The sequence below is a fragment of the Syngnathus typhle genome, linkage group LG18, assembly GCF_033458585.1.
Source record: "Syngnathus typhle isolate RoL2023-S1 ecotype Sweden linkage group LG18, RoL_Styp_1.0, whole genome shotgun sequence".
NCBI classification, from domain to species: Eukaryota; Metazoa; Chordata; class Actinopteri; order Syngnathiformes; family Syngnathidae; genus Syngnathus; species Syngnathus typhle.
The window spans coordinates 5,741,502-5,754,951 of NC_083755.1; the positions used below are offsets into that span (position 1 = coordinate 5,741,502).

General features: G+C 47.5%; 1 protein-coding gene across 7 annotated transcripts in view; it reads right to left on the minus strand.

The window, feature by feature from the left end:
* raraa (retinoic acid receptor, alpha a) overlaps positions 1-13,450 on the minus strand; it is a 72,062-nt gene that overhangs the window by 45,937 nt on the left and 12,675 nt on the right. For 5 of the 7 annotated variants that reach the window (XM_061265019.1, XM_061265015.1, XM_061265014.1 and 2 more), the window contains one exon: positions 4,438-4,563. The exons of 1 other annotated variant lie outside the window; for it this stretch is intronic. The gene's annotated coding sequence lies outside the window, so the exon portion shown is untranslated. Of the gene's footprint in view, positions 1-4,437; positions 4,564-9,337; positions 9,484-13,450 lie in introns of those variants that run through there. One more of the 7 variants, XM_061265018.1, reaches the window with a different exon arrangement.

The following is a 13,450-nucleotide window of genomic DNA, read 5'->3' on the forward strand; positions in this document are numbered from 1 at the left end:
CCGACATGCCAGCCTGCATTCTTCCCCTCATAGTTCACCTCGTCTAATCCCCGCCTCCCTTTGGCGCTCTAGTCAAACACGGACTATGAAAATTAATGAGCGAGCTGCTAAAGCAGGGCTGACACTCAAGAACAAGGCCCCCGTCCCCTCTAATGGACCATATAGACAATGTCGGACGCATTTCAATTAACAGACAATGGGATTACATGATATCGTAACACATAGGGAGGGTCATGTGACACGTGACAAAAGGACTTAAGAGGACAATGGCGACGTAAAGGGGTGAGTGACACCGAGGAGAGAACATCTTAATGCACCGTCGCCACGGCGATGAATCGGGTCCGGCGATGGGGGGGGGGGGGTTGAGCGGGATCCGAAGGCCGCTAACGGCCGCCGCCGCTGTCTGACTCGCATTAACCTTGAGAACAGCCAGGGGAGCGTATTAGCCCCGCTGACCTCGCCGCTTCACACACGCAAACACACAACCTCTGTTGTGTATGACTGAAGGGTGTGTGCGCGCTTTGTCAATCCGCTCGCCAGTGTCTTATAAGCGCCATCAGTGGGATTAAATCAGTCCATCAAAGGCTGTCTGGGTTGAAGTGAATTGGCCTAAGTCTTTCCTTTCGCCCCCGAGGTGAAGGTCTGTGTCGAGAAGTAATAGCACTCCCAAAGCTAATTTTGTGTACACAGGTGCGCCCGCCGGCGACCAGATGCGCTCACGCTTTGACAAAGACGATGACGAACATTTGTCCGAAGTCTATGGAATACAAACAAAAACTTCCATCTGATCCCAAGATGACTTTGAATTCAATTGAGCTGTGATAATATTTGGATTTTCACTGGCCTATGCAGAGGAAAAGAAAGTAAATATTTTGTGTTCCTTTTTTTTTTTTTTTTGCTCCGACGGACATCAAGGCTTGTTGTCGACTTCCAACAAAATACACGGCCGCTTTTGTGCCAGCCTTGACATATTTTTGCCCACCAGACTGTCCTTCACTCACACTCCCAAGGCCTTGAGGGGGGGGTGCAAAAAGCTTTTAAAGTGCATTTGTGCCTGAGTGGCCAGAACATTGCGCTGCTGTCGCTTCACCACGCCGGACGGCGCTAGCGCGCATCCGCACGGATCCGAACGGTATTTTTAGAAAGCTGCTGACAATATCATGTGTAATTGTATTATGCTGGAGGTGCTAAAAGCTTTGACTTGGGGAAAACGCGTCACAGCTCTCAAGATGAGAAGCTTTGAAGAAAAGTCAGGAGCGGTGCGTGGAGGACATGCATACAAAGTCAGCATTAAAGAGAAAAAAAATACTCCGGGAGGAGGAAGAAAGAATCCTAAGGGGCCAGTTTTCTAAGAACTCAAGAGAAGACAAAGGAGGATGATTTTCCATTTTGTGTAGGGGGTAGGGGCGGGGGGGTACATGTTGGATGGCGCTTTTGGTATCGGCAGCTCTTGAAGGTTCTTAACGGCCCTGTGATGATAGATGAAAGACTGAACTTTAATCAGAATGGTGCCTGAAGCATTTTCAGGGAGGTAAACAGATTATCAGTCAAGCCCTCCTTCCATCTTCCCTCTCATTCTGCCGTCCTCCTTCCTCGGCACATGACCACTTCTGACACCGGCGTGCCATTAGTCTCTTTCCCATCAGCACCTTCCCTCCTCCACCATATGCCCCTCATTTTTACCTCCACGCTACTTGTCAGGAGGAGAGACCACCCCCCTCCCCCTTGCAGTCCGTCGGAACTTCAAAGCGCCTGCCTCATCATCCGATTTTTATATCTCATAGCTTCATCCACCATGAAATTATAAGGTGTGAAATCTGTATGAAAACACGGGCTATTCATAGGTTCTTGTAATGGATTATTGTCATTTTTTTTTCCCCCACTTGCCCGGATTACGTGATGGAGCTAATCTGCAAGGACGTCCATTTTTAAAAATGCTGTACTGAAGTTTCCCCTCCAAAAGAATCAATAAAAACTTTACAGGCAAGCTAGCTGTGCGTGAGAAGAAAGCTCCATGTTCTAATTTGGGAGCTGTCAAAATGTGTCTTCTTCTTCTTCTACCCACCATCATTTTGTCATGCAAAGAATTGCACACGTTGCCTTGCATAACGACGCCGGCATCCGTGTTTCTCGTTTGAATCGTACACAAAAGCACCTCAGGAGAAGGAAAATGCTAATAAAGCTATTAATGATAGATCGGCACGTAATTCAAAGTGGCAGCGAGCGAGGAGGAAGACAAGATGGGGAGCATCGTCTTAAGAGAAAACCGGCGGGAAAAAAGGGAACGTGTGGGAGTCTAGAGAAAGCCGGAATGGGAAGAAAAAAAAAATCGCTTGTCGGGAAACTGAAAAGCTAGTTAACACGTAAGCACTCGCATGCTCGGAGATAACGCACTTGTACATTTAATCAGAAGGGGAGGGGGGGGGTAGTGTGAATTGAGGCCATTATCTCTTTTTCAACAACTTCCCTCTCAAAGCATTAATTGTTTTTTCATTATCTGGTACATTCCAGCAAGCGCAGTCAAATGAAGGATGCCAGATCAGAAACTCGCACAAAATGTCCACCTTGGAGATAAAATGCGGCCATTTCTCAATTGAACGGCGCTAATTCGAGAAATGCAATCGCTATTCTACATGCATTTATTTAAGAAGACCATAAGACGGTCCTGACTCAGGGAGAAAGGCTGAGGAACATAATCTGCAGAACAGTAACGAGTTTGCCGATTCGTTGGAAAATTTCCGACCCTTCCTGTTCCCTAAACAACGACATAGCTATCTTATTTTGTTTTTTTGAAGCGGATGAAGTCTGCTAAGAAAATGAACGAAGACTTTGGTGACTGCGGGAAACTACTCAAGTGGAGCTGAAAAGGAGAATAATAGGTGGCTCTTAAGAAGGGAGGAAATGAACAACTGAAAATCAATGAAGCTCCAGAAAGAGAGAATAGGAGAGCGACAGCAGATGAGACACGCATTGATTTTCGTAACGAGGCCGAGCGGCGGGCCGGCGTGAGCGATGACGGCCGAACCCGGCCCTAAACAACCAAAGTGAAACGGACGAGATGAAAACAAAAGAGAACACAGGAGCGTAACAAAGAGAGACAGGAGGGGAGGGGTGGAGCCAACGAGTGAGAAAAAGGTACCTCCTTTACCTCCGTCTCAATTTGCACAAAACTTTCATTACTACCAATTTGGACCAGGAGCCGGAGGCCGGGCCATTAGGCAAACTCGGCATCAATCAACCTAATCGCCCTCCCAGGCTGCTAAATTATAGCACCCGCTTGCTTATTAAAATTTGTCGCCTGTCTTCTAACGCTGTTGGGGATGAGATGCCCCCCCCCTCAGACAAATGGCTTCTAAAGAGAAGAAGCGAATAGGAAGGATGGGACAGTAGAAGGTTATAAAAAAGAAAAGAAAAATGGGCTCGTTGGGACTGAGAGGATCACAGAGCGAGTTGGGAGGGGGGGGGCGATTATCTGGCTTGATTTATACACTCAAGTAGATGTGCTGTGGGTTCACACACACACACACACACACACACATTCTCCCAAATTCATGCTTGTCAAAAGCAACACACACACACATTTGTAAAGGAGCTTTGCCTATTGCACACTCAATCAAAGGCGCTCGGCAGATAAGACACATGATGAATGGTGTAATTGAAGGCGGCGGTGGCGGGGTAATGCCGAATCGCTCCAGGTTCAGGCGGGAGGGTGGAGAAGAGCGTTGAGTAAATGATTAGCCGGCGGGATTTATTTTTATTGCCCGGTATTATTATAAAATAGTGACACCGCCTGCCTCGCCTATTGTATCACGCCTCCGGATTCAATTTTTGGATGTGAGGTCGGATCAACAAATCACAAGGTTATTTAGTAGAGTGGAAGGAGGCTTTGCTCCATCATCTAAATAATATTTAATGTTTGATCTGTCCATTTGTCACGGGCTGGACTGTCCACGCGGTTCTTCTGCAGAAGGACTCGCTCTTCATCTGTCCTCTGCTTGTCTGGTCCACGGGATGACCCTGATTTACTGCGCTATACTTGTCGGCGCTTAATCGCTCTTAATGGATCTTGATTTGCGGCACATGAGGAGATCATCTCGATTAAGGAAGCACGCTAAGTTGTTGACCTTCTTGCATCATTTGAACTAGTCAGTCTGAGGTGGCCAATTATTTACACATTTTGGACTGGGGGAGTAAAAAAAAAAAAAGTTCATTTTGGTCGGACATGGGTGATGTCACATGACACAGTGCTTTGCAAATCAATTGCCGAAGCACTGGCGGGACAAAATTACAAACACGTGCTGCGGTTGCAAGAAGCGTGTCGAGCATCAACACGTACAGGACACGGTAAACAGAACGAGGGGGGAAGAAAACCACATCGCCCTCAGTGTGCCAAGCGTGACCTCACACGAAAGCGGACTCATCACACGGTATTTCTACCTCTGTTGGTCTGCAGCGGTCTTTTTTCTGTGTTGAAGTTCACACTGATTAAGAGCCACTCTGTTCAGCCAAGTGGGCATCCGGCCGGCAGACTACCCGCATCGATTGCTCGGACCGCCTCGCCTCCTGGAAGTAGATGGAGGGGGGGGGTGAGACGAAAAAGGGGCAATATTAGCTTAAATGAAAGTTTATTAGCTGCATCAGTCAGTCAGGTGGAGGGGAGGGGGGGTTGCCCCGGGCTGTTCTCTCTCAATCTATTTCCCACTCACCCCTTCCTTTCTCATGTGTGAAGGGAGGGGCAGGCATGACGGGAAAACATTAGCTCGTTGGCAAGCCGCTGGTATACCATCCAGTAATTGGCTTGGGTAATGCTCCTGTCCAAACAAATGGTGTGCGGCCTAACCTTGTTACCAGCAACCCGCCCTCATCGTGCAATCGGTGAGCGCTGACGTTTTTCTGTTGACATCTTTTATTCAAACATACCCAAATTGCATTTGAGGGAGGAGGCGCCATCGAGACGCGGGAAGAGGGAGAAGTGCCATTTTTTTTTTTTTATGCTCTGCATCTCATCACCCGGCTGTCTGCCTGATAGCAAGCTGAGACGCTAATGTCTGGTGTGTGTCTGTGTGTGTGTGTGTGTGTGTGTGTCTATGAGTCATCTCCATCTTATCATCTGGATAGTACGCGAATGAAAAGGAGACAAATAACTTGCATATAGTGCAATGGTGTATGCAGAGCCATGTGTGTGTGTGTGTCATGGCAGCCCTTCACTCAACCAACTATCATCTCCCACCAGACGGGCCCCACCGAGCTGACCCAGCTGGATAATGAGATCCATTATGATTTACGTGCCAAGAGGACAGCGAGACAGAACAAAGACACGCACACACATCGTCGGGGTGTACATGTCAAGGTGTGCGCCGATCTTCCGCTGGATGTGCTGATGAGCTCTGCCGCAGTTTCATATTTCACTTTTCCATTGTGTGCGAGTGTGAAGAGTGCAAGTCTGGTACTTGGACGACTCGGTGCCGGTGAAACCGGAGAAGTGAGACTCCACGATGCAAATTCACCCTCACACATTGCCCAAGGGGTCTTAGAGGCCAAAAGCGAAAAAAAAAAAAAAAGGAAGCGGGGATGTGTTCCCGCCAGGTATTTGTGGATGTGTGTTTGTGTGTGTGGTCGAATTTGTTGGCGCTGCAGTGGCTGTCGAGCAAATTTCACAAATGCAGTCGACACATTCCGAGTGCGGAAGTCGACAATTTGATATAAAATTCCTCAAGTTGTTTCAATGTGAAAACAAAGAGTATACACAAAGATGATTACGAAACTGATGATTATTATGAAACACAAATGACCCCCCCCCCCCCCCCCACACACACACACACACCATTCTTGGTTGCGGGAATCCCCTCCTCGCACAAAAACATCAGCGCTTTGAAAGCAGGGCAAAGAAAACAATGGCAGGATTCTCTGCTGTTCCTGCTTTGCTCGGGATTCAAATGACGCCAACTTAATTAGTGAGCCTAAATGTCAGGAGATGAACATTGCCAATAAGGACACACGCCCAAAAAAAAACGTAGAAACATTCCTGCAGCTCAATATTAAATTTTTGGACACACACGGGGTGAAAAGAAGGTAGAGAAGCTCAGTTTCAATAAGAAGGTCAAACTAATTAAAACAACATCTAAGTGAATGAGGATGAACAGCGCGTTGTCGCTAAGAAAATACGAGGCGTGATAATCGCTGTTAATTTAATTTTAGCTTTATTGCTCTATTGACGTGGATTCAACTCAGTGAAAGTATCACGAGATGGCAAACATTTGTTCAGTAGCAACTTTTTATGTATCCCCACTAGGACAAATCCGGGCAGCAATATCCTCAAATATTCAAAATTTCATTTTGCCAAGTATATATATTTTGACATGACTTAAAAGTGATTTGGAGAGCAGGCTATGCTAGTTTCATAGGATTAAAAAAAAAAAAAGGTATGTGGTATTTTTCTATGATTTACAAGAGGCCCGTGATGGATTTCCACGAGATGTTTTTTGGATTAGAGTCTTAGAATACTCATAAATAGCATGTGAATTGTATCTTGTGTTTTTGGCTGGAGCAAAAGAAGCATACTGAATTTCATTGGATGTTTTTATGTTCCAAAAAACACGCAGCAATAAAAACTCGCAACCCATCTAGTCATTATCTCAGTTCTGCGTGCGTATGCAGCGATACGCTATCCCTAAACGGTCAGCTGCTCACGCTGCTATTTTCAAAGTGTTTAGTCTGCTGGGGGACTTTTGGAAGCCATATTCACGCTGTTATGGCACCGCTCGGGCCCAAGTGCGCACGACCAAAATAAGTCCCCCGGTGACCGAGCGCAACAAAACAGATCTCGGGAAAGGTGCGTCAATACCCCCCCCCCTCTCCTCGGCCGCTTAAGAAAACTCACAATGGTGCCAAATCTAATCGCTTCCTTCAGCGCCATGTGGTTTTCATTGACGGAGGTCCGACGCTCGGACGGAGGAAATTGGCTCCTCGGCGCGCGTTTATTGCTCGCCCAATCCGGAGAATGAGTTCCAAACACCTTTTTCCTATTACGCCCCACCATTAAGCGCCATTGTGCGGAATTAGACGCAGTCTACAGAATAAGTGGAATCTAATTCATGGCCTCTTTTTCACGGCCAGTGGCTGTGCTAATGAAGAGGATGAAAGAGAAGTGTTAATCAAACTTCATCTGTGGAGAAGAAGGAGTGGAGGAGAGATCTCAAAGTGGCTCCTCGGGGATGTTTGCTAGTGTGCAGGGGGGAGGTGCGAAGGATCCCCAGCATATTTATCAGTTGTGTTATTATTTTGCTAAACGAACACTAGCTTTGTAAACTGAGCTGTCAGTTCAACAAAATCTAAATAAAACAAGTCCCCGGGCCCTGCCGCTAATAATTGCGCGGCGAGATCTCCACGGGGGCCATCCCTGTCCGCTCGCCGCCATCGAATCCCTCCCGGGCTCGTCTGTTTTGGAATACCGGCGCTAACGAGGAGGGTCTGATTAGATTGAAATGTCAAGAGAGATAGGGACAATACAGTTATCTTCCGAATTATGGCCCATTAAAGGGCCCAAGCGGCGCGCCTCCCTTTTCGACTAACTAATCACCGAGTCCATTCATCATCCGCAGACAGGGGCGTCATTTTTGGAGGGCACATTCCTTTATTTCGGTAGAATAAATCCGCCCCGTCATGTTCAACCCGGTTGAACGTATAGAAGGACTGGAACTCGCAGTAGTTGCAAAAGCACGTTATGTTGCAACCGAGGCCCAAAGTCTGCAAAAAAACAGCCAAAGGAGGAGCTTGGAGTGTCATTTCTCTCTCTGTCAGCTCCCTGCCTCCCCCGTTGTCCCCCTCTTCCTAAGTCCCCCATCACCCCCGTGAGATGTGGCTGCTTGGTGGGGACAATTACCGACTGACACTTCATCATGGGCCGCCCGACAGGCGCTGACGGCCCTCGTCCAAACAAATGATGCCGGGGTCGAGGTTGCGGGCCTGCCTCCGAGTCTGCCTGCCTCCAAGCCCCGAAGCGCGGCCCTGCGCCGCATTAGCCAACACGCACACACACTAACATTAAGAGAGACTCCTTTAAGAAAAACACATTTATCAGCATGCGGTGGTGGCGGGCGGAGGGGGGGTTCGGGTGATGGAGAACGGGGCGCTCGGGGCGCTACACCGCCGTCAACTCCCATCCTCCGCCGCATTCATACGCACCCGGCGAGATTACACATTTAAATGTAATCATATGATGGGGTTAAAAAAGCCAACAAGGCAAGATGGCCATCAATCAGCGGCGCTGCGACAAATGCAGGAATCAATTAGCCTTGACATCCCTCTCCCCAGGCTAACCATCCACTCAGCCATTCGCCTTGGGTGAGGAGCCGTCACCTTTATGCTCAAAGTGGGTCAACAGCTAATTGTCAAAGGAGAAATATTGCGGTTTAGATGAGCTCACAAAAAAAAAAAAAAAAACAGGACTGAGAAGAAGCCTATTAGACGCAACGGGTATCGACACATACTGGTGGTATCGTTACTTGGTATCGGCGACGACTCAACAATAACTCGAACTAATACCAGTGGAAAAAAACTAAAACAACTATCATCAATCATACGAAGCAAAGCAACACCGCCATCTAGGGGGCTCTGTAAATTATTACAGTGATTTACAAACCTGAATCCCAAAGACCCGATTATAAAGACCCTCTTCTACACACACGTTGAAAAACCTCATGAAGAAACCCCTGTCTAGATGCCTTCAACATACTTCCTTGAGACCAATGACTACTTTCCTACGAGTCCAGGGTTTTGGCGCCATCTTGTGAGAGCAGGGTGGAAGTTCAAGAGTAACAAGCAATTTTCCACATCCAGTGAGCAACCGAATGCGCTTTCATATGTCTTTTCTCATTATTCTGCCATTTCCACCCCCGTTTTTATCATCACATTCTTTTCATCCGTGTAACTGATGCTTTCCGTATTGGCTGACCCCAATTGATAAATGTGTTTATGTGTTTACAAGCCACTGTCGAAGATAAATAAAAAGCCGAGGTACTGTGGTGGGAGGGTAAAAATGAAGGGGAAGGGAGGAGGGGGGGGGGGGCGGAACCAGAGTCATGCGTCATGTTGGAGCGGCCCTTGAGAACACTCTCAATCTTTCTGTCAATATTCAAGCGCGCCGGATTGTGTACGCCATCATTAAAAAACGGACACGTCCCTGTTTATTCATCATAAGGACAGGCCCTTGTAAACAAGTTGGGTGTTGCCAGTGTGTGTGGAGCGTCTTTGAAAATGGCCGCACGTTGGACAGTAATCTCTACCGCTCGCCTACCACATGTAAATTTAAAAACGATGACATCATACAATGGCTTACTTAAAGACCAACAGGTGAGAGTGGCCGCATCCATCAATGCCACGTGACCCGCAGAGAAACAATCAAGGGGGGGGGTCCGTGCTTGACATATACGATTCATGTGGTGGTGGTGATGTTGACCTGCCAGGGTCACTGCTGGCTCATTCCTGCACACACAGCCCCATCATCTGTGTAACTGGACACTAGCAAAACAGTGACACGCACACATACATCAGTCACTCGGTAGAAAGGAAGACAAGCGGAGCATCCCAGAGGTTGGACCACATAGGTGGGCTTGAGTAGAAAAAAAAAAAGACAAATGTGTTCAGTATGTGGTGTCAGTGTGAGAGCTACAAGTCGTCTTTAAATATTATGCAGGTGGGTGCATTTTTTTTTGTCCACCACTTCAAAAGCACGCAAGCCCGTGTTCACCTCGCACTCAGCAACAGGCGACTTCATACGCTGACAGCTTTGTGGTAATAATAGAGCACGGGCAGGCGGGCGGGCGGGCTTGGGCCCCTTGCTAGTGCGAGTGGCATGCTCAGTCAAGCGGAGACTTTGCCTAAGAGAACCCGCATGGACTGTAATGAGACCGCGGGGAGACGAGAAGGATGGGACAGTAGAGGAGAGACCAATAGTTGGGAAGAAAAACAACCAGGCCAAAGTTTTGAGGTTTGGGATTGGATGATGTTGTGATTTAAAACATTCTCAGTGCAATTAGTAAAATCAACAAGATTATGCTCTGGGAAACAAAATGGACTTCCTAAGCTGAAGTTTCCACATTAGAGGTGAACCTCGATGGTTGAACAAGAGTTAAAACGTTATCCAATACAAGGCCGTTAAGGCCTTAGGCCATAGACTAAATCTGACATTGAAGCAAAGAGAAAAGAGAACAAGGCAGGCAAATCTCGTAAATTATAAAGCGAATAGCTCCGCCCCCCTCGGGGATAGGCGATAAAGACTAGATTGGGCACATAGTATCTTCGGGTAACTAAGAGGAGTCTGATAAAAGCTATGACTGTGGAAAAGTGAAACAAACCACAGAACTAAAAGCCTTTCAGTGTGAATTATTAACATGTTCACAGTTTAATTCAAGAAACACAACCGCCGTTGTCCCATTTGACCATCAATCCTAATCAGCGTGTCTATTGTTAACAGTCCCCAGCGTATTTCCCACATCAGCTTTTAAAACCACACCAATGTGTGTCAAACATTCGGGGATTTGGATGACGATGAATGCGAACCGCAATATCGGCGCGACCCTGTTAGTCAATTTCGAGATTTGTGTTAACCTAAAAACACATGTGTGTTACGAGCGCCTTATTGTCAGCCCCGAGTGCGTGCGTAATACGGTGAAGAAGTCACTAGGTTCTTGAGGGGAAAAAAAAAAAAAGCAAAAGTAAACATGGCAAGTGTGAACACAACCTAACTGGATCAACAACAATAACTTTCTGTTGGACGGCTTCAGTTCCTGCATGGCTGCTCGCTGCCTGACTTCTCGCTCGGCTCCCCGCAAACCACAGTTAATCCCCGTAGAGCCAAAGGAAGGCCTCAAGATCATCCCGCGGGAAAGCCGAGAGAGGGAAAAAAGGCCGGCGAACGACTCTTCTGAAGTCCTCCGTCTTTCCTCTGGTGTTGCTGTTGGACGGTGACCTTGCTGACCAGCTGCATCGTCTCTCGGATGGGTCGGCCTAGCTGACCCGCACCGCGTCCCTGCTTACCCTGGCACGAGCCCTGAATGTTGGGCGGAGGCGCTATTCGTGTAACGTTGAGGTTTTTTCGACAGGAACATCTCGTTCTCGATCAAACCGGGAGGAATATTTGGATTTGGAATTATTAGGAGGACCGTTTCAGGTCTTCATCAATGTATGGACAACTTGTGACTACTGCAGTTTCTGTCCGTCCTCTCCTTCTCCCCCCCAGGGATTCCCCGGGGTTGTCCGGAGCACATGTGTTTTGGTTTAGCTCCATCGGAGTCCTATCTCAAACCCGGAGCGGGCCAGAGGCTTTGTCAGTGGCACCATTAATCAAGTGTCCTTTAACAAAAACAGAAAACCAGATGAGAGACAAAAGGAAGAGGCATAGGGGGGGTGGGCGCTTATTTAGGTGGGGGAGAAAGGGGGATGCTTGACCCAGATAGACGCCTTTAATAAATCAAGCAGTAACAATAATAAGCAAAAGTTTTCACGTGGCTCGAGGAGGTATTAATGTGGGAGTCTTACAGTAATTGTAAAGAAGCTCTGGAGAAAACCGGTTTAGGTTTAGGATCTCAGTGCCTGTTTGGATTAATTAAGGAATTCGTCTCTGCAGAGTCTGTCCAAATGCCAATATAAATCGCCATCCAGCCAAAAAAGGATTTCGAGACGTCAAAGCGTTAGCTAAAGTTTTCCGCTAGCCGTAGAGCTCGCAAGCTACGATCACATGAATAGGTATCAGCATATTTTACACACACACACACACACACTTGTGAGCGCCTCCTTTCTCCGTTCCCAGTAGTCCCATCTCAATAATAGCCCCCCCATCGATCCTGAAACCTTCTTGTCCGCACTCATTGCCCATCGATCGGCACCTTGCAAAGAGTCTCCGAGGCCTCCTTCACATCCTCACCTTGTGTGTGTGTGTGCTCATCACTTGATGCTGTCTTGGATGGTGGGAGGTTTTACTTGATGCGAGTGAGCGCTTTACACATGTCGGGGATATACAATGCATGTGGAAGCTAATGGCGTCTCTGGGGAACAGGTGGCACATCCAGCAGCCCCCCCCGTCCTGGCTTGTGTTCCCAATATCTGTTTTAGCTCCTTCAAAAGTCCTATTTTTGTTTGTGATTGTGTTTTTGGGTACAAATCACAGCGTGAGGTCGCTTTTGTTAGAAGAAAATATTCTTGACTCTTTTATGGAGAATGAACGTCGCGTTCATATTAACGGTTTACAAGCTAGGCTAGATGTTCTCCCGTCGTTGTAACCACGATAGACCGGCTGGTTTTCTGTTTGAGCAATCTGGGTTCTCTTTGGCTTTGGATACGCACCAAGTCAGGCTGCACAATACTCTACTGTGTTTGGCGAGCGGCAAAGTGTACGGCGGAGACATATGTTACGCGTATGTCGGGACCTGGATGGCACGCGGGAGTGTATTTTTGTTTGGACGCCATTCCGAGAATGCGTGTTTTGGATTGGAAAGCCCGTCGCTAGTTACATCATGATCGCCGTGGATTTGCGCATATGCTTTTTGGGACACTTGGCAGAAGGTTCTTCCCCCTGAGGCGGCGGTAGATCGCGGGAGATGAATGACAAGTGCAAGGAGAATCTGGGAGTCCAATAGCTGACATGTATGGCAACATGTGGGAGGGAAGGGGAGGGGGGGGGAGTGCACCGCCCAGCCTGCTTGCCCACCACAGGGAGTTTGTTTTTGTTTCTGGCTGCCAAGTTCCTGTCAGGAGGCGCCCCAAAGAGCAACTGCAGACTACTCCGCACGGTCGGCTACACCCTCTCGTCTACACCGTCGAGCTGATTTTCGGGCGCTTGCTTTATAACAACGCTCCAATTTAAAAAAAAAAATCCAAGGCATACTTTGAAGAACTCCCCCCTTTTTGTTTGGGGCCTTCACTTGTAAGCCGAGTTATAACTAAGTGTGATTCCAGCTTGCTAAAAGATTTACACTAATTTACACTTATAAACGTGGGGATAAAACTGCACTTTACGAGGCCATTTGTTATGTTGCGGCGATCGTAAAAAAAACAGCGCGCACTAAATTAAACTATACAAGAGGTTTCTGGCTATTGTAAAAATGGAGCAGCACTACATAAAAGCATATTTAGTCAAGTGATTACGGTGAAGAAAAAGCGGAATGATTCAATTATTCGGTAATCATTTTGTTTCGGGTGCCAAGTGGAAATATTTCGCTGTAATTGAAAGCATGACAGCAGTTAGCGGGATGCGCACATATGTGTTTGTGTGAGCGTGCGAGTGAAGGAGAGGTCAGACGTGGTCACGTAAGGAGCCGAGCTATCCGAGAAGGCGAGACAAGAGGAATCGCTTCCTCTGTCTGTATGGAGAGAAAAAATAATTTGGAGCAAGAGAGGGAAAAGTGGATGGGATGGCTGCGGTTGATGGCACAAGGTGGAAGAAAAAAAAAAC